Below are 25,169 nucleotides of genomic sequence, written 5' to 3'. Positions count from 1 at the left end.
AGTTAATAGCACAACAAGTAGTGTTAACAACCTCCACCCAACTCCCCTGTGTGAACAATCAGCATCCATTCCTACGTGTTAGCCTTCACTCATTCCTATGTGTAAATAATGTGCACCCATTCCCTGGTATATTTCCAAGATGCCCTTTTTCTAGCTAAGTCACACTTCCAAGGCACAGAAGTTGCTTTGCACGGAGCATTGCTGTCACTAGGGGACATCATGGTCAGTGGATGCAGTCGATAAACGTTCCTGTCTGAATACCCAGAATGAAGCGATCAGAATGAAGCGATCAGAATCTAGTCAGCATCCCCTTTTGGGGAAGATGAGCCATGTGTAATTCCGTTGACGTGTGGTTGATAGAGGAGGTAATCAGCTTCTTATTCTCCATACTGAATTTTCTCACAGTAGGACTACTATTATTCTGTATCAGAGCACCTCTGTAATAACCCAACGGAAATGTGTGGCGCCAGATTCTTGGCTGGTGTAAACTGGCATAGCCCCAGTAAAGCACTGCTGATTTACAATGACTGACGATCTGGCCCAGTTGTAAAAGCTTAGTAGCAGAGATGTCTATTGTCGGCACACTGGGATATGCCAGAGGACAGCTGAAAGCCATGGTGCTGGCCAGACAATCTTGCCAAAGATGACAGCACATAAGGAGCCAAAGTCCCCTATCCATAGTGTAAAAAATATATGGTGAGAGTGTAGACAATGGGCCAAATTCATCTCTGTAATAACTCCATTGACTTAAGTGGAGCTGCCTCACGGATGTGTTTGCCTCTGTCCTTGACTGATCTTCCAATGCCCTGTAACAAAAGAAGCAGTGGGGTGTAAGTGTTCATATTTCTGAAAAATCTTTAAAGTGATGCTATAGCAAAACTCCAGTGTGGAGAGATGCCATTTACAAGAGATCTAGAGATGCCAGGTATACAGAACTGTTGCTTTATAATTCCACTTCTTAAAAAAGGGCTTTGGTTCTTTTGGAGTGAATTTCTCTGAATGACATGTATCAGAGGGGTAGCTGTGTTAGTCTGGATCTGTAAAAAGCGACAAAGAGTCCTGTGGCACCTTATAGACTAACAGACATATTGGAGCATAGGCTTTCGTGGGTGAATACCCACTTCATCAGATGCATGTCAGAATGACACGGAGTTCATGTATATAAGACATTCCCTTCCTACAGAACAGGTAGAATATTAAGGCTTCAGGGTGGAACAAATTTAAAAAATATATACATTTCCCTACTGTAGCTGTTGTCAGTTGGCATAGTGTCAATGAAGCCACACCGATATATACCAGCTGAGGATCCAGGCCCATATTTCCAGTTTGGTTACTAGTCTTTTTTTTCAAGGCAACATGCTCATGTACTATCAGGAAACTATCTTCCACTGCCTTTAACTTAATGATCATTTAATGATAATCCGGAGATCGTCAAAGGGAAATGCAGAAATATCAAGCTATTTTTCAACCGCTTTCTCTTGGTCAGCTTAAATAAATTGTCAGGCATATTTCAAGACTGTGGGCCTGGATCCTGAATGGGGGCCTTTGGGTACTACTAACACTAGGAATAATAATTAATTAGTTAATTAATAGTATGGACATTGAAACGCTGTTGCTCAGAATTAAGCCTTGTGAGAGAGCTGGAAGCATTTGAATTTGGCTAATCTAAATGATACGAGAACTCAAGGAAGCAGAAGACACTTTAGACACTTAAGACCCCAAATCCCTCTCTTGATTGTCTATGAGCTCACCCCACAAACGGAGCCCAGCACCAGGAAAGAAAAAGCAGGAGCTTAGTTGGGTTTCCCAGAAGAAAGGCCCACAGGGAGTAGCCTGCTGAGAAAAGCACTGGCCAGGGCAGGTCTGGCTTTCACTACAAAAGGCATGGGAGGAACATGGATCAGTCAGTCATTCGGACATTATGCAAGAAGAATGTTTGTGCTGGTGCAACAAAGACTGCAGCAAGTTAAATCTACCTAGGTAAGAAGCTTTGGAGGTTAGCGGTTAATTCACAGGGCACAATGTTTCTGTTAGCTGGGCATTTGGACAGGCATAACCATTGACCACCATTCCCCCCCTCCCATGGCTAGATTCACATTGTAAATGCAGCTAGAACTCAAACAAGGAACCCTGAGTATCACAGGCAGCGGCTCTTCCTGGGCCAAGCCAGCTGGAGCGGAGCTAAACTCAGTTCAGCTGGGAGTTGCTCTTAAAGAGACCAGGGTGGAAAACAACCTGGAGATTAGCAGCTTCCACACCAAACTCCAGAATACTATGGCTGTTCCCAGAGGAGGCTGAAGAGATCTTGCCCCAGCTGAGAGATGTGGGGGAGCTTTTCCCTGAAGGAAATGAGCATGTGGCTGGGGAAACTGAGGGCGTTTCCCCTCATCCTGGGGTAAATCATCAGCTGGTGAAGCGGAAAGGTCGAGTCCCTGGTGTGCGGCCAGAATGCTGCTCCCTACGGCTAAGGGGGAAGATCCCAGGAAGACAAGAACAAGCCATTTTAGGTAAGTGAGCATTTGGCCACCAAACCTGGACTCAATTAAAATTTCAGTTCTGGGTCATTTCTAGCAACTTTTTTGATGTATAAATGTCCCCCAGCCCTACTGGGAGGGACCCACACAAGCTAACCAATTGAGATGGTGACTCCATTCACCAAGGTCTGGGAGCCATGACAAGGTCTGAGGAGACGGCAGGGAGTGGATAGGAAGATCTTGCTGCATACAAACTGGACCTTCCTCTCATCCTTTGATGGGAACCACACCAGACAGGAAGGAACACACAGAACACACCGATATTTTGGAGAGTCTTATAACAAACAATTCAGCCCTATTGCAGGGCTGGGGTTAGCGTTGGCACTTGGGGACCTAGCATTTACAGAACCCTAGGCTTACACTAAGGGCCTGATCCAAAGTCTATTGAAATCAATAAGAATCTGGCCGATAGTGGCCTTGCTGCTCTGACCTAGAGCTTGGGACCTTGTTCTGGTTCTTGCCCCATTGAAGAAGGTATCAAACAGTCCATATTATCCCTAACATGGAGTGTGAATTCCTCCAGCTCAGCTAGGTGGAGCACATCTCAACAGCACAGGCCAAGCAAGACCACTCTTCATCTCTGCATGTGATGCTGCAGGACTCTTCATGTCAGCTGGTGAGCCGAATGAACCCAAAGCTTTTGAGAGCCATGGAACTGGAACCAGCCTGTGGGCTTGGTGGATGTGGAGGGATGGGAGCATCAGAGCTGGTAACTCTAGGGGTAAGTAGAGAAGGAAGGGAGCACTTCGCCTTGCTGAGATTGCTGATGCAGCCCGCTTGAGCGTAAAGACCTTCTACGCCAATGCCCTCTTTTGGGCTGTGTGTCTAGGGTGAAGTGGTTGAATTGCCACTCCATTACACTGAGGTTATACTGGTGTTAGTCTGTTGGCTTCCATGAAGCTACATCATAATAAACCTGATGTAATTGGGTGGAGATTCCGGACCAATTCTCAACTGTGCCAAGTACCCCGAGTGAAGCAGAGAGTTGGGGCAGTAATTAGCTGCTTCCTTATCCAGAGATCGCTTCCTCCTCTCCATAGTTTGGCTCATGGGTTCTAGTTCAGGCCTATCTTCCTATGTTCTCCATCCTGAGATTTTGCCAGGCCCAGCCAATGTAAATTGACACAGAGGCTTTTCAGGAGTTGCAGCATTGCCATGACACAACACAATGCTGCTGCATCCGCTTTTCACATCACGATGCCATGTATGTACCAGATCATGCAATGTCACATGTTTGCATGCCTTTTTGTATTTCCATAAGTGCAATCATGTTTCACTAGCACAGAGGTTCATGGTGAGTGAATTTTAAGCTCACCCACTCAGAGTGAACCTAGAGCATTTACAGTTCTAAATCTCTCACTCATCCAGTCAGAAAAGAAACAGCACCATATGCTCTACGTGACCATTCACAGCTAAAGGACGTGGCTTGAATCTTGGCCTTCCAGTTTGACAATGTGAGTGAACAAGATTCATGAAGAATTCTGTCGAGTGATGCCCAACAAGAAGTATATTCGAGATAATCATGACCTGCCTACAAATATCACAGGAACAGGCCAAAGAGGCAAAAATGAGGGGGGAAAAGGATTCATTCTGAATTATCTGCACATTGATGTTGTTAATAACAATCAATAAAAGGACTGTGCTATGTGCGTCTCTCGCTTCCGAGGCCAAGTCCTTCACAGACATGACTGGCTTGAGCCTCACAAGTGGGCTGTGAGACACATGAATGAAATTCCATGCTCTAGAGAGTAAAAGGCTGTTCAGTCTTCTCTCCCATTCAGTCAGCTGAGTCAGTCTCCAAGGCTGCAGTTGTGATGGCACTGCTTTTTGATGGACATCTCTTCTCTAGAAGCAGCAAAGAGTCTTGTGGCACCTTATAGACTAACAGACATTTTGGAGCATGAGCTTTTGTGGGTGAATACCCACTTCGTCGGATGCATCTATAAGGTGCCACAAGACTCTTTGCTGCTTTTACAGATCCAGACTAACACGGCTACCCCTCTGATACTTATCTCTTCTCTAGGAAGATGATGGAGCCACCAGCTCCCAGCTCACAGAGAGGCCACCAAAACAGCTGTCAGACACCAGCTTCCAGTCACCCTAACCTTGGCCATGTCTCAGTCCATGTTTTAGAGGGGAGCCATCCGGCCCACGTTGCTCTGGGGGCATGTCTTGGCTCTGCCATCTAAAGCAAAGGTGTCGGGGCCTAGCACTTTCACTGCTCCCCCTTCAGAAAAGACGTAGGTCCCGGAAGAAGGTCAGAAAGGGTTCCTCTTCCTCTCCCTTTTCGCTGGCGTTTACTGCCACCCAAAGATTAAAACAATTGCACCATTTATTTGGTTCCTCTTTCATAAACATTTGGGTAGCCAATTTCTGAGCAAGTCTCTGCTATCAATCAAACTTGCCCAAAGTCCCCCTTTGAGCCCGTGATTCCAAGAAGAAAGAAAACAAAATTGGACTAATTTATTATTCATTCGTTCATTAAGTCCGTATTAACCAGATATATTATAAAAGAAAACAGGATTGCGCCTTTTGATCAGGGAACTCTCTGCTCATGAATATTCAGCAGCTTCCCCCCTCCCCTCTCATTTGCACATGCTTTGCTTCCCAGCCTGCATCTTTTGTGAGGCATCAGGCGCATCATTTGGGCTCCTCCGACACAGCTGATCTCCGACGCCGCATTTACATGATATTTAGGGGTGGATATGAATGGCTCCCCCAAGGCCCGTCTCTGTTCTCCTGTGTCGCACAGCACAAGCTGTTAGCCAAGCGCTCCCGCTGCTGCTTAGCCCATTAAAAACCATCAGACCAGAAACGCTGCAGCTCACAACGCGTTTTTCTTGTCTCCTCACTGTCGTCATTTGTTTGGCTGGCGCGGCCTGAGTCTGTTTCCTCCCATGCCCAACTGCAGTGAACCTCACTGTTCCTGGTGGGGTAATCATATTTTTCCATCTATAGGTGTCAGCCTCCAAAATGATACTGAATCTGATCCAAAGCCCTTGGAAGTCGGTGGAGAGATTTCTATTGATTCCCATTTGCTTCTCTGAGCTTCAGGGCAGACAGAGAGTGCACTGGGCTTGGATTTAGGAGATGTAAATTCTAGTCCCCTGCTCTGTTACTGAATTCCCCTTTCTGCCTCAGTTTCCCCAAGTGCATATCCACATTTGAATATATTGTCTTTATAATATGATGTCACCATGGGGTCATGAGGCATCACCAGTTACCATAGAGAGGGAGAGTGGGTGAAACACAAATGGGACCCAGGAGGATGCTGGGGCTCTATTCCTGGCTTCGTCACTGAGTTGTATGACTGTGGTCAAGTTACTCAGCTGTGCCGTGCCTTATTCCCCACACCTGGAGGACAGTTGGGGAGCAGGGAATGAGCTTGGAGACATAACTTAGCAGCTCCATTTGTGATCCTAGAGGTTGTCCCTTCCTTGCGTCCAGAATAATGTTGAAGCACGTTGCGGGGAGGAGGGGGCTGAGAGGTGTGTGGCCTGCTGCTGCGTGTCCTCTGCTGCTCGTCGTCTGGTGTAAATTGCAGAGCCGCATTGACCACAGTGGAGCTACGCCCAGTCGTGTCAGCTGAAGGTCTGACCCCGGATGGCATTCCCACAGCACCGTCCCCCAGCACCAGTATCAGAGAGAGCACGTGATTCACAGGTTTGGGGTGTTTGTTTGGCAGAAGGAATCTGAGATCACTCAGGCTTTACGGCTGACAAAGGGGAGGCGAAATGTGGTATGGGGCAGACAGCAGGATGTGCTGGACGATGGGAGCAGGAGAGTTGGGCGGTGGTAGTGGGATGGGGCAGGAGGCGGACGATGGGGTCAGGGGAAGAGGGCGGTGCTGGCGGGATGGGGCAGGGGGTGGACAATGGGGGCAGGGGGGCTGGGTGGTGCTGGTGGGATGGAGAGGAGGGTGGATGATCGGGGCAGGACAGCTCGGTGGTGCTGGCGGGATAGGGCGTAGCGCGGCTGATGGGGACAGGAGAGCTGGGCAGTACCGGCGGGACAGGGCGGGGGGTAGACGATGGTGGCAGGAGAGTTGGGCGGTACCAGCGGGACAGGGTGTAACGCAGACAATGAGGGCAGGAGAGCTGGGCGGTGCTGGCAGGACGGGGCAGGGAGATGGACAATGAGGGCAGGAGAACTGGGCCGGCAGGACGGGGTGAGGGGCAGGCGATGGGGGCAGGGGAGCTTAGTGGGTGCCGGCAGGACGGGATAGGGAGACAGACAATGGGGACGGGAGAGCTGGGCGTTACTGGCAGGACAGGGCAGAGGGTGGACAATGTGGGCAGGAGAGCTGGGCGGTGCCATGGGGACGGGGTGAGGGGCAGGCAATGGGGGCAGGGTAGCTGGGTGGTGCCGGCAGGATGGGGCAGGGGGTGGACGATGTGGGCAGGAGAGCTGGGTGCGGTGCCAGCGGAACAAGGCAGGGGGCGGACGATGGGGGCAGGAGAGCCGGGCAGTGCTGGAGGGACGGGGTGAGGGGCTGACGATGGGGCAGGGGAGCTGGGCAGTGCCAGCGGGATGGGGAAGGGGGCAGATGATGGGGGCAGGAGAGCTGGGCGGTGCTGGAGGGACGGGCTGAAGGGCTGACAATGGGGGCAGGGGAGCTGGGCGGTGCCGGTGGGATGGGGAAGGGGGCGGATGATGGGGGCAAGAGAGCTGGGCAGTGCTGGAGGGGCGGGACGAGGGGCGGATGATGGGGGCAGGGGAGCTGGGTGATGCTGGAGGGATGGGGAGCGGGGTGAATGATGGGGGCAGGAGAGCTGGGCAGTGCTGGAGGGGCGGGACGAGGGGCGGATGATGGGGGCAGGGGAGCTGGGTGATGCTGGAGGAATGGGGAGCCGGGTGGACAATGGGGGCAGGAGAGCTGGGCAGTGCTGAAGGGGCAGGACGAGGGGCGGATGATAGGGCCAGGAGAGCCGGGCGATGCTGGAGGGATGGGGAGCGGGGTGGACAATGGGGGCAGGAATGCTGGCGGGATGGGGCAGGGGACGTCAATGGGGCAGGAGACCTTGGTGGGGCAGAGGCCTGACAGTGGGAGAGGCAGACAGACAGGGGTACTGGTGCAGGATCAGGAAGCAGCACAAGATCTGGGCCTGCAAGTAGGAAAGAGGGCTGGGAGAGCGGCACAAGGTCTTCTCCGCGTTGCAGGATAGTGGAACAATGCAGACATGGCAGGCCAGGATCCGATGAGAGGACCAGCACTGATGTGACCAGGCAGGGCACAGACAGCAGAGACGAGAGGGTCAGGTTGAGGAGGGAGTGACAGTTGCCTGTGGGACAGGGATTCCCATCCCCGCATCCTCCGTGCAGCTGATGAGGACATGGCGCCTTCCCACCCCCTTCCCCGTGGGAGTGCTCGGCCTGCTCGGGTGCCTAGGAAATCTGGTTCCCTTCTGTCCCTCCTGAGGCTGCTGGGATTGAGCACAGACAGGAACATTTGTTGTTTCCACAGTGTGAAAAAGCAGCATATGTCTGCAGTTTCCACAGCTTGGGGAGTAGCGCTGGGAGGCAGAGCGCTCCCCGGGTGCTGTGTGTCAGGGACAAGCACGCAGCCCGCCGGGCTACAGGGAGACGCAGGGCAGTGTTGCGGGGAGAAGGAAAGAAATCCATGTACCAGGCCCCAGCTGCCACTGGCCCCCCACCAGCCACTGAGGGTATGCCTTCTGCCTGTGCAAGTACCATGGGGAGCTGGCACTGCAGGTGCCATAGCAGTGGGGGCATTAGAAATGCAGTCAGATCCTGGACAGACAGACAGATATAGGGATGGATGGAGGGATGAACAGTGTGTGTAACAGAGAGAGACTCACCTCTTGCTCCATTTATGTGAGTGCACCAAATTTTGCTCCTAGGGTTCCCTGCAAGGCCCCCTAGTTCCTTCTGGCCAATGAGCCATGGCCACCTCTCTGATACATGGGATGCATCTGCCACATGATTCACCAGAACTGAGCAGCGTCAGGCAGCATTGCTCATGGGGTGGGCCCCCAGAACAGCCCTGCAGACCTATGCGGGTTCATTGTTCCAACTGCCGTAGAAGGCCACAGCTGAATACAGGCCAGGAGATTTGTTGTGTGCATGCTGCCAGCAGCTCCTGTGCAATGGGAACTGCTGGTGACCAATATTACAGTCTCCTGTCAGCCTCTGTCTCCACCTCCGCCATCTCCATCAGCTCCCACCTTCCTCCAAGAAACCCCTTTATCTAAGCCCCTCATGCCTCTTCCGAAGAAAGCGGGACAGTTTCAGCCCTGCCCCAGCTCCAGTGATAACCAAGTTACCTCAGGGCTGGAAGAAGACGGGCTCAGACTGTTTCGGTTGCCAGCCAGGGGTTAAGAATGCTGTTCTTTCTTCTGCGCTGCGTCAGTCATTCACCCTGAGGGCCAACAAGTTACTTCACTGGCTCCCTGGGATGAAGAAAGGGAAGAGTTAGCATGCTCGTCCCATGGCCTTGGGCTGGTTGGATGAGAGCAGAAAGAAGACTCTTAAGAGGCGTGGACGGCTGTTGTCTGGCTGTTCTTTCTCCTCCTCCGGCCTCACATCCCCAGCCTCTGGAATAGAGAGCACCTTTCCATGGTGATGGACATCTCTGCATCTTCTGAAGGTGTATAGTGAAACTGTCTGTAGCCTGCTCCACGCCTGTGTTCATAGGCACCGACTCTATGGGTGCTCCAGCCCTGGAGCACTCACAGAAAAAAAATAGCACCCACCAGCACCATTTGCCGCTGATCAGAAGTTCAGTGGCCCCACCAATCAGTTCCTCCCTCTTCCCCCCCAGCACCTCCCACCCACCACTGTTCAGTTGGAGGAGTGGACAGAGCAGGGGTGGGAAGAGGTGGCAGGGTGGAGCCTTGGGGGAAGGGGTGGGGGTGGGGAGGAGTCTTGGGGCCAAGTGGGGGTGGAGCATCCCCGGGGAAAGCTGAAAGTCGGTGCCTGTGCTGCAAGGGAGAGCGGAGCAAAGAATTTGTGACTGTATCATGTATTCAGTCATTTTGCCTTTTTTTTTTGCTCCATGGAGCAGCCACAGGCAGATGGTGCTTTCCTTGCATTTACTTGTTACACCGCTAATGATTTCACAAATATTGGTTACTAGCGCCTGGATAGCCAAACTTTGCTTGGTTGTGATTTGGTCACATGGTATTGGTTCTGCTCCATGATTGGATGAGCATCGCCCCTGTAATCATTAGGTCGGTGCATGTGCCGTTTGAACTGCCTTCAAAAAATTACTTTTCCCCAACATTGGCAGGAGTAAATCTTGTCTGCCGGGTTTTGTTGTTCAGAAAGACAGGCGCCCCAGCTGCTAGGATGCTGGCGTGACAGTCAGTGCTGGCTCTGCCAAAGACCTGTCATGTGACCTTGCCCCCCCCCCCGGCCTCCATTTCCCCAAGTTCACGTGAAGGTTTGAGTACTCGGGGCAATCTGTTGGCACTCTTCTCCCAGCTCCAGGACTTGAAGTCCTATTGAACGTCCATTCGAAATGGGAGAGTGGGGGAACGGACCAACTTTCAGTCAACAGTGGGGGAAGGGATGGGTGTGAGGCCCTTCGCCCAAGCCGTCTTAGTCTGAGTGTGATGGGGACTGGTCGCTAGATTATTCAACTGTTTCTTTCTCTGCCCAACATGCCAAGCAACAGCCACCCTAGGCAGCCTGCTTCCTCCTCATAGAAGGCTATTAGGTGGCTGGGGTACTACTTATTGGCCTGGTCAGGTGTCCAGGAACACCTGCTTGCGAGAGCCAGGCATGGCTGCTGCATCCCAGGGGAAGGCAGCAACAGTGCATGAGAGGTGCTGCATTTCCATTTGAATGTGGCATTATTCCACCCAGTTGGCCAGAACTGCTTGGGATTGTTCTGCGACCCTGCCACTCACAGCTCGCTGTTTAGACACACAAATCCCAGCCGCTTAATTTTGTGCACAATGGGGGAAGGAGATTAGGCAGTTTAAACACAAACAGATGAGCCCGGATTCGCCTTTTAATCAAAGCATCTTTACTCCACTTAATTGCGTTGTATGTGTTTATTCAGCTGCGGAACCACCACCACCCACGCCAACCCTCTCAGTCACTCCCTCCAGAGCCAGCTTTCCTCTTACATCTTCTGGGGAGGTGTTGGGAGCCAGTGGCTTCCACACCACTGCTGCTCCAGATTCCCAGCTTGGGGTTCTTGCAAGTTCTTGCTTTCTAGGCCGCTAATCTTCCTCATTATTTCTCACACCATTAACCACAGCGCCATCTGCTGGAGCAGAGACAATTGATCTCCTGCAGGCTCTTCCTCTTCCCTGCAGAATTCGCAACCCCTTGCACGGGTGGAAGCAGGTCAGGTGCAAGGATGTTTCGTGCCCTAGGCAAAACTTCCACCTTGTGCCCCTCCCCCCCCGAGCCCTGTGGCAGCTCTCCGCCCCCCCCAACCCTGAAGCACCCCCCGTAGCAGCTCCCCCCAGCCCGGGGAGCTGTGCGGCAGCTCCCCACCCCAGCTCACCTCTGCTCCGCCTCCTCCCTGAGCACACTGTCACTGCTCCGCTTCTCCTGCCTCCCAGGCTTGTGGCGCCAATCAGCTGATTGGCACCGCAAGCCCGGGAGGTGGGAGAAGCAGAGCAGAGCAGCGTGCTCAGGGAGGAGGCGGAGCAGAGGTGAGCTGGGTCAGGGAGTTCCCATGCGTGCCGCCCCCGCCCCTTACTTGCTAGCACCCTAGGCGACCGCCTAGGTCACCTAATGGGTTGCACTGGCCCTGGGTGGCAGAGTTGCATGCCCACTTTGTATGGGTCTGAGTAGCTACAGTACCACACCGGCTCAGAAAGGCTAAGGGCCTGCATCTCTGCTCTCTTGTGCCAGGTTCATGCTGCACTGTCAGGGAATTTGCTCTGCCATCAGTCAATTTACACTGGTAAAAAACTGGTGGAAGAGAGTGCTGCATCAGGCCCTGTATCTAGATGGAGTCCCCCAGCCAGATCCTCAGGTAGTGTATCTATAGTCAAAACAAATGAAACTTAAATATGCATTGAAAGTTCATGAACCTACATCGATTGACACCAGCTGAGGATCTGGACTGTATAATGTAGGCCTTCTTCTGACCCCTATGTGCGGCAACAATTGAGGTACCATTTACATGCACTCTGTACTCATTTAGGCTACCTTTAGCATAATTTACCCCCCTTACTTCCAGGATGTAGTTTACCACCCCCTTACTCACCTACCACCTCTGAATTGGCCTTTGGAGACTAAGCTCAGTGGGGAGTCCTAGCTGGGATAGCCCATGCACTAAGGGGCCAAAAGAGAGGAGTGGAGCAAGGAAGGTGTAAAAGATGTAAGTTAAAGCCCCCAAGTTCGGTCAACATCCACCTCCTTTTACCTTGCAAGGTGCAGCAGATTAGATTCCTTGCACAGTGAGAGAGCGTGTGTAGGTAGCTCTAAGGGAACGTAACAGGGTCTAGCTCAGGCCTTGGAGACATTTAGCCTTGTGCCTCTTGCTTCCCTGTTGCAAAGTGGTAGGGTGACTGTAGCGAGTCGGTGTGGCTCCCCTCCGGTCCAGCAGAGGGAGCTCCCTGCCAGACGCCCAAGTGGGCTGAGACACCACTTCCTGTTCCCGCCCCCCGGAAGTCAAGGGGCGGGACAGGAAGTATAAAAGGAAGATGCCAGAGCTCAGTCAGGAGCCAGCAGCCGCCGGGAGCAGACGTGCCGGCGGGAGCTCCTGACTGGGAGCCCTCTAGGAACCAAGGCAGCTGCCCAGACTGGCCTCCGCTTCCCTGCGCCCACTACGAGGAGGAGCCGCCAGAGCTGCCCCGTGACCGGTACTGGGACGAGCCGCCGGACCGCCCCTGCGCCCCCCCCGAAGAGGAGCCGCCGGGGCTTCCCCGGCCCTGCTACCCGGAGGAGCCGCCAGAGCAGGCCTGGCCGGACTTCCCGGAGGTGCTACCAGACCTCCCACCAAGCCCGGACCCGGAGGAGCCGAGGACCTTTGACTGGCCCGAACCTGGTACAAGTGTGCAGGTAGGCCCCGAGGGGGATATGGAGTGTAGCCCGGGGATAGCCGACCCCTGTCAGGCTACGGGCACTGAGGTGCCCATGTCAGTGTGTTGCGGTCAGGACCCCACTGACCAGCAGCCGTGAGAGCCGCTAATAGGGCCCCGGGCTGGAACACAGTGGAGTGGGTGGGCCTGTGTTCCCCCTGCCACCCCACTCGCGGGTGGCAGTTTCCCCCTCACATCAGCGCTCAGGCACAGAAGCCTGCAATTGCCTTTGCTGTTGCCCAGCCCCTGCTCCAGAGGGCCTGGGCTTATATTGACTTTGCTGTTGCCCAGCCCCTGCTCCAGAGGCCTGGGCTTATATTGACTCTGCTGTTGCCCAGCCCCTGCTCCAGAGGCCTGGGCTTATATTGCCTTTGCTGTTGCCCAGCCCCTGCTCCAGAGGCCTGGGCGTATATTGACTCTGCTGTTGCCCAGCCCCTGCTCCAGAGGCCTGGGCGTATATTGACTCTGCTGTTGCCCAGCCCCTGCTCCAGAGGCCTGGGCTTATATTGACTTTGCTGTTGCCCAGCCCCTGCTCCAGAGGCCTGGGCTTATATTGACTTTGCTGTTGCCAGGCCCCTGCTCCAGAGGCCTGGGCTTATATTGACTTTGCTGTTGCCCAGCCCCTGCTCCAGAGGCCTGGGCTTATATTGACTTTGCTGTTGCCCAGCCTCTGCTCCAGAGGCCTGGGCTTATATTGACTCTGCTGTTGCCCAGTCCCTGCTCCAGAGGCCTGGGCGTATATTGACTCTGCTGTTGCCCAGCCCCTGCTCCGGAGGGCCTGGGCCGAATTGACTTTGCTGGTGCCCAGCTCCTGCTAGAAGGGTCTGGGCCCAAGGACTGCTGTCCTGCTGCCCGCCCTGACTGAGGGCCGGGGCGTATACTTATTGACTGTGTGCCTTGAGGTCAGCCCCTGCCTGAGGGTCTGAACCCCTGAAACCTTCGGGAGACTGATTGCCACCCGGCCCCTGGATCCAGAGGGCCCGAGGCGTAGGGTTGAGCTAACCCCTGATTCTTGTCGCCCACCATTTAGAGGGGACAAGGAGCGAGTCGGTGTGGCTCCCCTCCGGGTCTGCAGGAGGGTTGAGCCTCGACTCGCCAGCTTACAGTGACCATACGCCCCATTTTGGCCAGGACAGTCTCCTTTTTTAAGCCCTGTCCTGGACATCCTGACTTTTTTGGCAAAAATGGGCATTTGTCCCGTTTGCTCTTGCCAGTTGCAAGTTGCTCTGATCAGCTGGCAAGAGCAAATGGAACAAATGCCCAGTTTTGCCAAAAAAAGTGGGTTGCGCCCCCTTGGGGGACACAGAGGAATGTTTGGGGAGGCCAGTGGTGACATGAGGTGCTGGGTGGTGGGGCTTGAGCAGTTAGTTCAAGGCGGTGCAGGGCTTGGGTGGTCATCCCCAGTCCCGAGTGGTGTGGGGCTTGGGCGAGCAGCAACACCAAGTGGTTCAGGACAGCCCCGTGTGGGGGCTAGGGGGGCTCAGGTGAGCAGTGATGCCAGGTGGCTCAGGACAGCCCCATGCGGTGTCCTGATTTTACTGTGGTGAATGTGGGCACCCTACAAAGTGAGGATACTAATTCCCCACTCATAGGGATGCTAAGACAGTTGATATGCTAATGTTTGTAGACAGGGCTGGTTCCAGGTTTTTTTGCCACCCCAAGCAAAAAAAATTTTGGCTGCCCCCCCACCCCAGCCCTGGGCTCTCACCTCCCCCACCCCCTGCCACCCCAACCCTGGGATCTCTCTTCCCCCACTCCCTGCCGCCCCAGCTCTGGGCTCTCTCTTCCGCTCCCCACCCACACCCCCTTCCTACCCAGCGCTGGGCTTTCCACCCCCCTCCATCCGCACCCCTTGCCGCCCCAGCCCTGGGCTCCCCATCACAAGTGCTGACTCCGCCCATTCCCCCCTCGCCTTCAGCCGGTCCCGCACTGGCAGGGTCGGGGTAAGCAGTGAGGCTCCCGGGCTGCGCCTCAGCCCAGGGTCCCTCCAGCCAGGGCTCCCGCCTCCAGGTCCGGCCAGGACCCGGAAGGGCAGAGCCAGGGGACCACCCTGGCAGGGGGCTGAGGAGCCAGGGTAGGGTAGCCCCAGAGGGAGCTGAGCTCCGGATAGTGGGACGCGGACCCCGCACGGCAGCACCCCACCTTCTATGGTCCCACTGCTGCTGCTGCTTCCAGGGCCGGCTTTATGACCTGCGGGGCCCCATTAGAATACTCGGCGGCAGGGCGTCTGCGCCGGGTTTTCCGCGGCAGCGAAGGACCCCCCGCCTCTGAAATGCCACCGAAGACCCCCGGAATGGGGCCCAATTACGTGCAGGTGCGGGGCCCTGTTCGGCATGGGGCCCGATTCCGGGGAATTGGGTGAATTGGCTTAAAGCCAGCCCTGGCTGCTTCTGGCCACCCTGCTGCAGTCCCTGGGCGGCTCAGGCCACTTCGCCCAGCCCCAGCTGTGGTGCTGGGGGGCGGCCGCCCTGCGGCACCTGCAGGCAGCTCTACGTGCCCCGTGGGGTGGCTCCCAATCTGAGTGTCCCCTGCTCGGAGCCTGCCTGGCCCAGCCACAAGGTGTGGCACTGCTCCCCCACGGCACAAACCGCAGTGGCCCCAGGGCGCCCCCTGTGCACGATGCGATGCTGCTGCCAGGGCCGGCTCTAGGCTTTTGCCACTGGAAGCAAAAAAAAAAAAAAAAAAGATGGCCAGAATGCTCCCCTTGAAAATGTGCCGACTCAAGCATATGCTTGGTTTGCTAGAGCCGGCCCTGTTTGTAGAGAGGTGTAGAAATGTAAAGAATTGCTATCATCCAACCGGAGAGACTGGATGTGGGGTAGGGTTGCCAACTGTCTAATCTCACAAACCCAAACACAATTACCCCACGCCTGCCCCGCCCTGCCCTGTCCCTTCTTCGAGGCCACGCCCCTGCTCACTCCAGTCCCCGTCCCTCCATCGCTTGCTCTTCAGCACCCTCACTCACTTTCACCGGGCTGGGGCAGAGGGTTGGGGTGCAGGAAGGGCTCATAGAATCATAGAATCTCAGGGTTGGAAGGGACCTCAGGAGGTCATCTAGTCCAACCCCCTGCTCAAAGCAGGACCAATCCCCAACTCAATCATCCCGGCCAGGGCTTTGTCAAGCCTGACCTTAAAAACCTCTAAGGAAGGAGATTCCACCACCTCCCTAGGTAACTCAATCCAGTGCTTCACCACCCTCCTAGTGAAAAAGTTTTTCCTAATATCCAACCTAAACCTCCCCCACTGCAACTTGAGACCATTACTCCTTGTTCTGTCATCTGCTACCACTGAGAACAGTCTAGATCCATCCTCCATGGAACCCCATTTCAGGTAGTTGAAAGCAGCTATTAAATCCTCCCTCATTCTTCTCTTCTGCAGACTAAACCATCCCAATTCCCTCAGTCTCTCCTCATAAGTCATGTGTTCCAGCCCCCTAATTATTCTTTCCAACTTTTCCACATGCTTCTTGTAGTGTGGGGCCCAAAACTGGACACAGTACTCCAGATGAGGCCTCACCAATGTTGAATAGAGGGGAATGATCACGTCCCTCGATCTGCTGACAATGCCCCTACTATACAGCCCAAAATGTCATTAGCCTTCTTGGCAACAAGGGCACACTGTTGACTCATATCCAGCTTCTCGTCCACTGTAACCCCTAGGTCCTTTTCTGCAGAACTGCTGCCTAGCCATTCATTCCCGAGTCTGTAGCAGTGCCTGGGATTCTTCCGTCCTAAGTGCAGGACTCTGCACTTGTCCTTGTTGAACCTCATCAGGTTTCTTTTGGCCCAATCCTCTAATTTGTCTAGGTCCCTCTGTATCCTATCTCTACCCTCCAGCATATCTACCACTTCTCCCAGTTTAGTGTCATCTGCAAACTTGCTGAGAGTGCAGTGCACACCATCCTCCAGATCATTAATGAAGATATTGAACAAAACCAGCCCCAGGACCGACTCTTGGGGCACTCTGCTTGATATCGGCTGCCAACTAGACATGGATCACTACCTGTTGAGCCCAAAGATCTAGCCAGCTTTCTATCCACCTTATAGTCCATTCATCTAGCCCATACTTCTTTAACTTGCTGGCAAGAATACTGTGGGAGACCGTATCAAAAGCTTTGCTAAAGTCAAGGAATAACACATCCACTGCTTTCCTCTCATCCACAGACCCAGTTATCTCCTCATAGAAGGCAATTAGGTTAGTCAGGCATGACTTGCCCTTGGTGAATTCTTGATCACTTTCCTCTCCTCTAAGTGCTTCAGAATTGATTCCTTGAGGACCTGGTCCATGATTTTTCCAAGGACTGAGGTGAGGCTGACTGACCAGTAGTTCCCCAGATCCTCCTTCTTCCCTTTTTTAAAGATGGGCACTACATTAGCCTTTTTCCTGTCATCCGGGACCTCCCCTGATCGTCATGAGTTTTCAGAGATCTGCAATCACATCCACCAACTCCTTTAGCACCCATGGATTTGTGCTCATCCAGCTTTCCTAAATAGTCTGGAACCACTTCTTTCTCCACAGAAGGCTGGTTGTTGTGTATTTGGTTGTCATGGTTTTGTTGCTATGGCAACTGAGTTAGATTATTATGGGTTAGCTCAACCGGGTTTCAACCGGCTGAGGAGCTCTCTGTATATATGTAAATAAAATGGAGGTTTTGGTTAGCTGCCTGCTCTCTGGCCTCAAGTGATTGCTTCCTCCACCGGCTGCCCCAAGGATATAACACTGGCGACGAGGGTGAGACTCCGGTGCTGCTCCAGTAACAGAAGGAAGTAGAAGTTAAGGTAAAGAACAAACAAACAAAAAAGCTGCTTGTTTGCACTGACTGTGAAAGTGAAACTAAAAATCATGGCTACTCTGACCAGGCCCCTGGAGCCTTTTGATGAGAATACAGAGCAGTGGCATGTGTATACTGAGCGTTTTGAGCTTTTTGGTATTGCAAATGACATTACAGAAGCGAAGAAGGTGCCAATATTCTTAACTGTTGTAGGGGCTAAAACCTACTCTCTGCTACGCAGCTTACTACACCCTGTTAAGCCTGAGACTAAATCTTACAGTGACATTGTGGAAATCCTGGGGTCTCATTTCTCCCCAAAACCACTGGTAATTGCTGAAAGATATAGGTTCCACAAAAGAGACCAAAAGGAAGATGAAACAGTTGTACAATTTGTAGCCATTTTAAAAAAGCTAGCAGAACACTGTGAATTTAAAGAAATGTTACATGATGCCCTGCGTGACAGGTTAGTGTGTGGCCTGTACAGTGAAGCTATATGGAAGCGCCTACTGACAGAGGCTCAGCTTACCTTACAGAAGGCTGTTGATATTGCTGTCTCCATGGAACTGGCTACAAGGGAGGCACAATACATCGGTGCATCCCCTAGGGTGCAAAAAGTGTCACAAGAACCGACCCACAAAACTGTGCAGAGTCAAGAATGTTATCGCTGTGGTAAGCCGGGTCACCAGGCATCAGAATGCTGGTGTAAGGACCTGGTGTGTCGACACTGTGGCAAAAAGGGACACATTGAGTGTGCCTGTAAACAAAAGAAAAAGAGGCCTGTGGTCTGGCCGACAAAAAGAGGAACCCTGCATACCCTAGAGCAGACCCAGGATGATCAAGGTGACACCTCATCGCAAGAGGAAGTGCCACTGCATGTTTTGTCTTTGGCAAAGGGCTCACATGAATACTGGGTAACCCCGTTATTGGATGGCAAACGTATATGCATGGAACTGGACACCGGTGCAGCCGTCTCACTGATCTCCGAGACTGTGTACAAAGAAAAGCTACAGCATCTTCCGCTTAAGGCAACAAAAACTGTTCTGAAGACGTATACGGGAGAAGCTGTGCCTATGCTGGGCACTATTGATGTTAAGGTGGAGCTCAATGGACAGGTGGCTAAATTGCCACTGTTTGTGGTGAGAGGTAACTACCCAGCCTTAATGGGTAGGTCTTGGCTTGGGAAGATTCAACTGAACTGGGCAGAAGTGCACCGGATGACTAAAGAAGAAACCAGTCTAACCCCTATACTAAGGAAACATGCTGCTGTTTTTGGAGATGATTTGGGAAGTATGAAGGGAATCACTGTGACATTGAACATTAAACCTGGCAGTCCACCAAAATATCTGAAAGCCCGAACTGTGCCATATGCCATCAGGCCAAAAGTTGAAGCAGACCTGGAGCGCCTGGTCACCAATGGAGTCCTAATACCAGTTACCCATAGCTCATGGGCCACTCCTATCGTTCCAATCATGAAGAAAGATGGCTCTCTCCGGATTTGCGGTGATTTTAAAGTCACTGTCAACCCAGTGTTGTGTGCAGAGCAATACCCGCTTCCCCGCATCGATGACCTCTTCGCAGGCCTGGCTGGGGGACAAAAGTTCAGTAAGATTGATCTGAGTCAAGCATATTTACAGATGCACGTCGATGAAAAGTCCCAAGAGCTGTTGACTATTGTGACTCATAAGGGGCTTTATCGATACTGTCGTCTACCCTTCGGAATAACATCTGCTCCCGCCCTGTTCCAGAGGGCTATGGACCAGATCTTGTGTGGCTTGTCAGGAGTTCAGTGCTATCTGGATGATATCCTGGTCACTGGAAGAAATGAAGAGGATCACTTAAAGAATTTAGAGGCTACCCTACAAAGACTGGAAGAGTATGGCCTACGAGTTCGCAAAGACAAGTGTGAATTCTTCAAGCCCTCTGTTGAATATTTGGGACACATCATTGATTCTGCAGGTCTTCATAAGGCCCCTGCAAAAGTTAAAGCTATTGTGGAGGCTCCCCCACCTCGAAATGTAAGCCAGCTGCGCTCGTTTCTAGGACTCCTGAACTATTATGGAAAGTTCATCTCACAGTTAGCCACACTGCTAAAACCACTTCATGAGCTCCTTGGGCAGAACAAGGCCTGGAAGTGGACTGAAGCCTGTGATGTTGCGTTTAACAAAGCTAAGGATGCATTGCTAAATTCTGAAGTTCTAACGCACTTTGATCCATCCTTACCACTGCAATTGGCCTGCGATGCCTCCCCTTATGGAGTGGGAGCAGTCGTGTCACATATTATGCCTTCAGGAGAAGAGAGACCTATTGCTTTTGCTTCACGCACTCTAAGCAAAGCAGAAACTAACTATGCCCAAATCGAACGTGAGGCATTAGGAATTGTTTTTGGAATTCGGAAGTTTCATCAGTACCTGTTTGGGCGAAAATTTACTCTTCTCACAGACCATCGACCTCTGACATCAATTTTTGGACCTTACACAGGCATTCCCCCATTAGCTGCTAGTCGTATGCAACGTTGGGCATTGTTACTTTCAGCACACACATATGAAATCAAATATCAGAAATCCACTCTACACGGCAATGCAGATGGCCTCTCAAGGTTGCCTTTGCCGGTCAAACACCAAGATAGTGCCCACAAGGAAATCTTCTACTTTGAACAGGTAGAGAATACACCCATCACTGCTACTCAGATAAAGAAGGCAACTCGCGTTGACCCAGTATTGTCCCACGTTATGGACCTGGTGATGCATGGAACATCTCGACAAACCTCTCCGGTCTCATCCGACCTTGTTCCCTACATGTCCAAGCGGACGGAGTTATCGGTCCAATCTGGTTGTTTGTTGTGGGGGAGACGTGTCATTATTCCACCACCACTGAGATCACAGATGTTAGAACAGCTACATTCCGGTCACTGTAGAATAGTGCGCATGAAGGAAATTGCACGAAGCTATTTTTGGTGGCCTGGACTGGACACCGCTATTGAAGAGCAGGCAAAAGCTTGTATGTCATGTCAGGGTGTGAGGAATGCACCCCAGTGGGCACCCCTACACCCATGGGACTGGCCTGAAAACCCGTGGCAACGTATTCACGTTGACTTTGCTGGCCCCCTTGAAGGAAGCATGTTCTTGGTGGCAATAGATGCCCATTCTAAATGGCCAGAAGTCTCTATAATGCAGTCCACTTCTGCAGAGAGTACTATCCAAAAACTACGAGGACTCTTTAGTCGTTTTGGTCTGCCAGAACAACTTGTGAGCGACAACGGACCGCAGTTCGTTTCTCAGGAGTTTCAAAATTTTATGAAAGCAAATGGGATACACCACATCACGTCAGCACCATATCATCCGTCCACCAACGGATTAGCTGAAAGATTTGTGCAGACAATGAAAAACGCTTTGAAATCAGCAAGGGGACAACACTCCATTCAAAAGCGTCTGGATACCTTTTTACTTTCCTACAGAAACACACCTCATGCTACGACCCACGCATCTCCGGCCTTTCTAATGATGGGACGACAGCTGCGCACTTGCTTTGATCTGCTGAAACCTTCTGAACCCCGACAAATTGTGCAACATCAGCAGCAATATCAAGTCATCAGACGGGCACCCAGAGCAAAAGACCGAACCTTTAGCCCGGGACAGCCAGTTTTGGCTCGGAATTATACTTCCAGAGCTAAATGGGTTCCGGCCACAGTCATCACTCAAACAGGACCTGTTTCCTACACAGTCCGGACTGCAGAGAATCTTACCTGGCGGCGACATGTAGATCAGCTGTTGCCAGGTCATGCCAGTCCTCAGGACCCATCTGCAGTTGAGGGGTCTGACTTCACCTCTTCTGGTGAGGGATCGAATCACGAGTCACCTGTTTCTGACTGTTCTCCTCCATTACTGCCGGCGGCTGAGATACCCCTTTGCCCAGCACGAGCTGATACCACCTCCTCACCTGTTCGTGCTGCGGACCCTGAGCCCCTAGTGCTTTCGGGTGCAATAACACCAGTAGTTCGCCGTAATCCACCTAGAGACAGAAGGCCTCTTCATCGGCTGGATCTTTAGCTAGGGCGAACCCACGGTTATGGGGCAAAATAATCCCCAGGGTTTAGCCGGGAATGGAGGCAGTCTACCCTCCTTCTCTAGTCTAGTGTGTGTTTTATTTAGGGGATGTTCTTATTAGGGGGGGAGGAATATGTTGTGTATTTGGTTGTCATGGTTTTGTTGCTATGGCAACTGAGTTAGATTATTATGGGTTAGCTCAACCGGGTTTCAACCGGCTGAGGAGCTCTCTGTATATATGTAAATAAAATGGAGGTTTTGGTTAGCTGCCTGCTCTCTGGCCTCAAGTGATTGCTTCCTACACCGGCTGCCCCAAGGATATAACACTGGTCACCTCCTCCCCATGCTGTGCTGCTGAGAGCTGACCTTGTTCGTGAAGACAGAGGCAAAAAAAGCATTGAGTACATTAGCTTTTTCCACATCCTCTGACACTAGGTTGCTTCTTTCGTGCAGTAAGTAAGTTTCCTTGACTTTCTTCTTGTTGCTAACATACCTGAAGAACCCTTCTTGTTACTCTTAACATCTCTTGCTAGCTGCAACTCCAAGTGTGATTTGGCCTTCCTGATTTCACTCCTGCATGCCTGAGAAATATTTTTATACTCCTCCCTGGTCATTTGTCCAATCTTCCACTTCTTTCAAGCTTCTTTTTTGTGTTTAAGATAAGCAAGGATTTCACTGTTAAGCCAAGCTGGTCGCCTGCCATATTTACTATTCTTTCTACACATCGGGATGGTTTGTTCCTGCAACCTCAATAAGGATTCTTTAAAATACAGCCAGCTCTCCTGGACTCCTTCCCCCCTCATGTTATTCTCCCAGGGGATCCTGCCCATCAGTTCCCTGAGGGAGTCAAAGTCTGCTTTTCTGAAGTCCAGGGGCCGTATTCTGCTGCTCTCCTTTCTTCCTTGTGTCAGGATCCTGAACTCAACCATCTCATGGTCACTGCCTCCCAGGTTCCCATCCACTTTTGCTTCCCCTATTAATTCTGCCCAGTTTGTGAGCAGCAGGTCAAGAAGAGCTCTGCCCCTAGTTGGTTCCTCCAGGAAATTGTCCCCTACACTTTCCAAAAACTTCCTGGATTGTCTGTGCACCACTGTATTGCTCTCCCAGCAGATATCAGGGTGATTAAAGTCTCTCATGAGAGCCAGGGCCTGAGATCTAGTAACTTCTGTTAGTCGCCGGAAGAAAGCCTCGTCCACCTCATCCCCCTGGTCTGGTGGTCTATAGCAGACTCTCACCACAACATCACCCTTGTTGCTCACACTTCTAAACTTAATCCAGAGACTCTCAGGTTTTTCTGCAGTTTTATATCGGAGCTCTGAGCAGTCATACTGCTCTCTTACATACAATGCAACTCCCCCCACCTTTTCTGCCCAGCCTGTCCTTCCTGAATAGTATATATCCATCCATGATAGTACTCCAGTCATGTGAGTTATCCCACCAAGTCTCTGTTATTCCAATCACATCATAGTTCCTTGACCGTGCAGGCTTCGGACGGGTGGTGCTTACCTCGGGTGGCTCCGAGAAGCGGCGGCATGTCTGGCAGCGGCTTCTAGGCTTAAGGGTGGCCAGGTGGCTCTGCGCACTGGTCTTGCCTGCAAGTACTGCCCCCTGCAGCTCCCATTGGCCACGGTTCCCCATTCCTGGCCAATGGGAGATGTAGAGTTAGCGCTCAGGGTGGGGGCAGTGCACAGAGACCCCCTGGTTGCGCCTCTGCCTAGAGGCCAGACATGCTGGCAGCTTCTGTGAGCAACATGGAGCCAGGGTAGGTAGGGAGCCTGCCTTAGCCCCACTGCGCTGCCAGATTTTTAATGGCCTAAAACCTCCCGGATTAGCTTCAGTAGCCTCCAGGAGATCGAGCCCAATTCTGGGAGACTCCCAGCCAAACTGAGAGGGTTGGCACCCTAGTGAGGGGTGGGACTGGGGAGATAGCTCTTCTCCAAACACAAATATCAGGAAGTAACACTAATAATTAATTCCTACAATAGCATGGGGAATACTATGATAGGCCAAGCTTCTTGTAAAGTTCTCTACGAAACTCCCCTTTAAGAGTCGGACCTAACCTGGAATCCCAGCTCATTGACTAACCTAGTTTACGTTAAACCAGTGCAACGTGTGCAAACAAGGCCTGAGATACCTTTCCCCGGGAGGGAGGATGGTTGTGTGGTCAGGGCACTGTGGTTCAGAAATTCTGGGTTCCGAATCTCTCAGGGTGACAGCATTTGGGTGCCCAGTGGATTTACAAAAGCACCTAAATGACTTTCAGTGGGAGTGTAACAGGGCCGCCTGCCCCTTTAAGGACCAAGGGGCCTTGGGTCAGCCAGCCATATCCAATTAGTTCTGCCTTGCTAGGCTGGCTTTGGGTGCAGGACTGAAAAGGAGCTCGAGCCAGTAACGCTCCAGCCAAGAGGGACTGGGAGGCCAGAAACCTAGGAAACTTCAGCTGGCTTGAGGAAGCAGCTGCAGGGAGCAAGCCTGGCTCCAGCAGGGCGTGAGGGAGCTGAATGCAGCACTGGGAAGGAGGATTGGAGACTCCTGACTAAAGGGAAGAAAGACACTGAACTGGGGTTGGGGCCTTGAGGACCAAGCTCCTGCTTCCCAGAGAGAGACTGAACTGAACCCTGCTCTGGCGGCACTGGATTCGAGGAGACTGGAGGGTAAAGGAAGACAGCTCCTCAGGGAGGTGGGGCTGTGCCCAGTGGGGTGAAGCATGAGTTCTGTTTTGCAGGTAGAAGTGCTACACTGGACCGCAGAAGGGGAAGGCTTTTAGTGCTATGGGCCGGTTGAGTTACTGAGGAGTCCAAGAGGGGAAACTGAGGCAGGGTGCCACAGCACCACCCCAGGCCAACAAGCGGAATTTGGGAGGCAGTTGCACAGTTACATGGAGTTAGGCGTCTAACCACTTAAGTGCTTTTGTAAATGCCACTAGGTGCCTATGTGCAGCCTTAGGCACCGAACTACCTTTGTAAACCAGATCCTCAATATATCTAAGTCTCTGTTCCCTGGCTCTCAGATGAGTATAATAATGCTTCCTTTGTCTGCCTATGGAGACTGTGAGCTCACTGGAGCAGGAACTGTCTCTCACTATGTGTCTGTATAGTGCCTGGCACAATGGGGCTCTGATCTTGGGTAGATACTACTGTAATACTCAGATTTTGGGCAGTTAAGCCCAGATCCTCAAAGGTATTTAGGCGCCAATCTCCTATTGATTTCAAAGGGAGTTGAGGATCTGGTCCTTAGATACCAAGGAGATGGGTGCCTCAGAAATAGCAGTGCTAGGCAGGAAGCAGTTGGAAGAGGATGGCTTCTAGGGAACCTGCCACCTGTGGGTTGTTTTAGGAGAGCCCACACACGTGCTGGAGTTCAGAGTACCAAGAGATCAAGGCACGGGAAGAGAGGGGATGTCTCAGAAAGTCGGCTACATTGAGGGCCTGACATCTGGCATTGCAGACTCAAAGAAGGCCTGAGCCAGAAGACATCAAAGGACGTGGCTAATGTGCATAACATTGGACACTCAGGAAATTAGATGGGGCCATTCCAGCAATGCCTTTATAGGTCGCAGCCATCATCAGCCCAATCGCTCACAGTGAGCAACTGACAGCAAGAGCTCTGGCTTCCATAAAACACCTTGCGGCCATAATCTGGACCCGTCAATGTGGGTGCAGCAAGCAGCGGCGGGGGTGGGGAGGGGAGGAAGTGATGGGAGGTGAGAGGTGACTGTGCCATGTCTGCAGCTAGGAAAAAGCAGGCTAGAGAAGTCTTGTCTGGAGCAGCTTCTAGAGTAACCCTACCCCAATGGAAGTGCTAGCCAGAAATC

General features: G+C 52.3%; 1 long non-coding RNA gene across 4 annotated transcripts in view; it reads right to left on the bottom strand.

Annotated features, from left to right (window-relative positions):
- Positions 1-25,169, bottom strand: part of LOC123373871 — a 45,038-nt gene that overhangs the window by 6,019 nt on the left and 13,850 nt on the right. The window contains exon 3 of one of the 4 annotated variants that reach the window (XR_006580907.1): positions 582-806. The exons of 1 other annotated variant lie outside the window; for it this stretch is intronic. This is a non-coding gene — a long non-coding RNA (uncharacterized LOC123373871). Of the gene's footprint in view, positions 1-581; positions 807-8,839; positions 8,945-10,547; positions 10,768-25,169 lie in introns of those variants that run through there. 2 more of the 4 variants (XR_006580909.1, XR_006580910.1) reach the window with 2 other exon arrangements.

The sequence above is a fragment of the Mauremys mutica genome, chromosome 7 (genome assembly GCF_020497125.1).
Source record: "Mauremys mutica isolate MM-2020 ecotype Southern chromosome 7, ASM2049712v1, whole genome shotgun sequence".
In the NCBI taxonomy this organism is placed as follows: domain Eukaryota; kingdom Metazoa; phylum Chordata; order Testudines; family Geoemydidae; genus Mauremys; species Mauremys mutica.
This window is presented reverse-complemented; position numbering and strand designations above follow the sequence as displayed.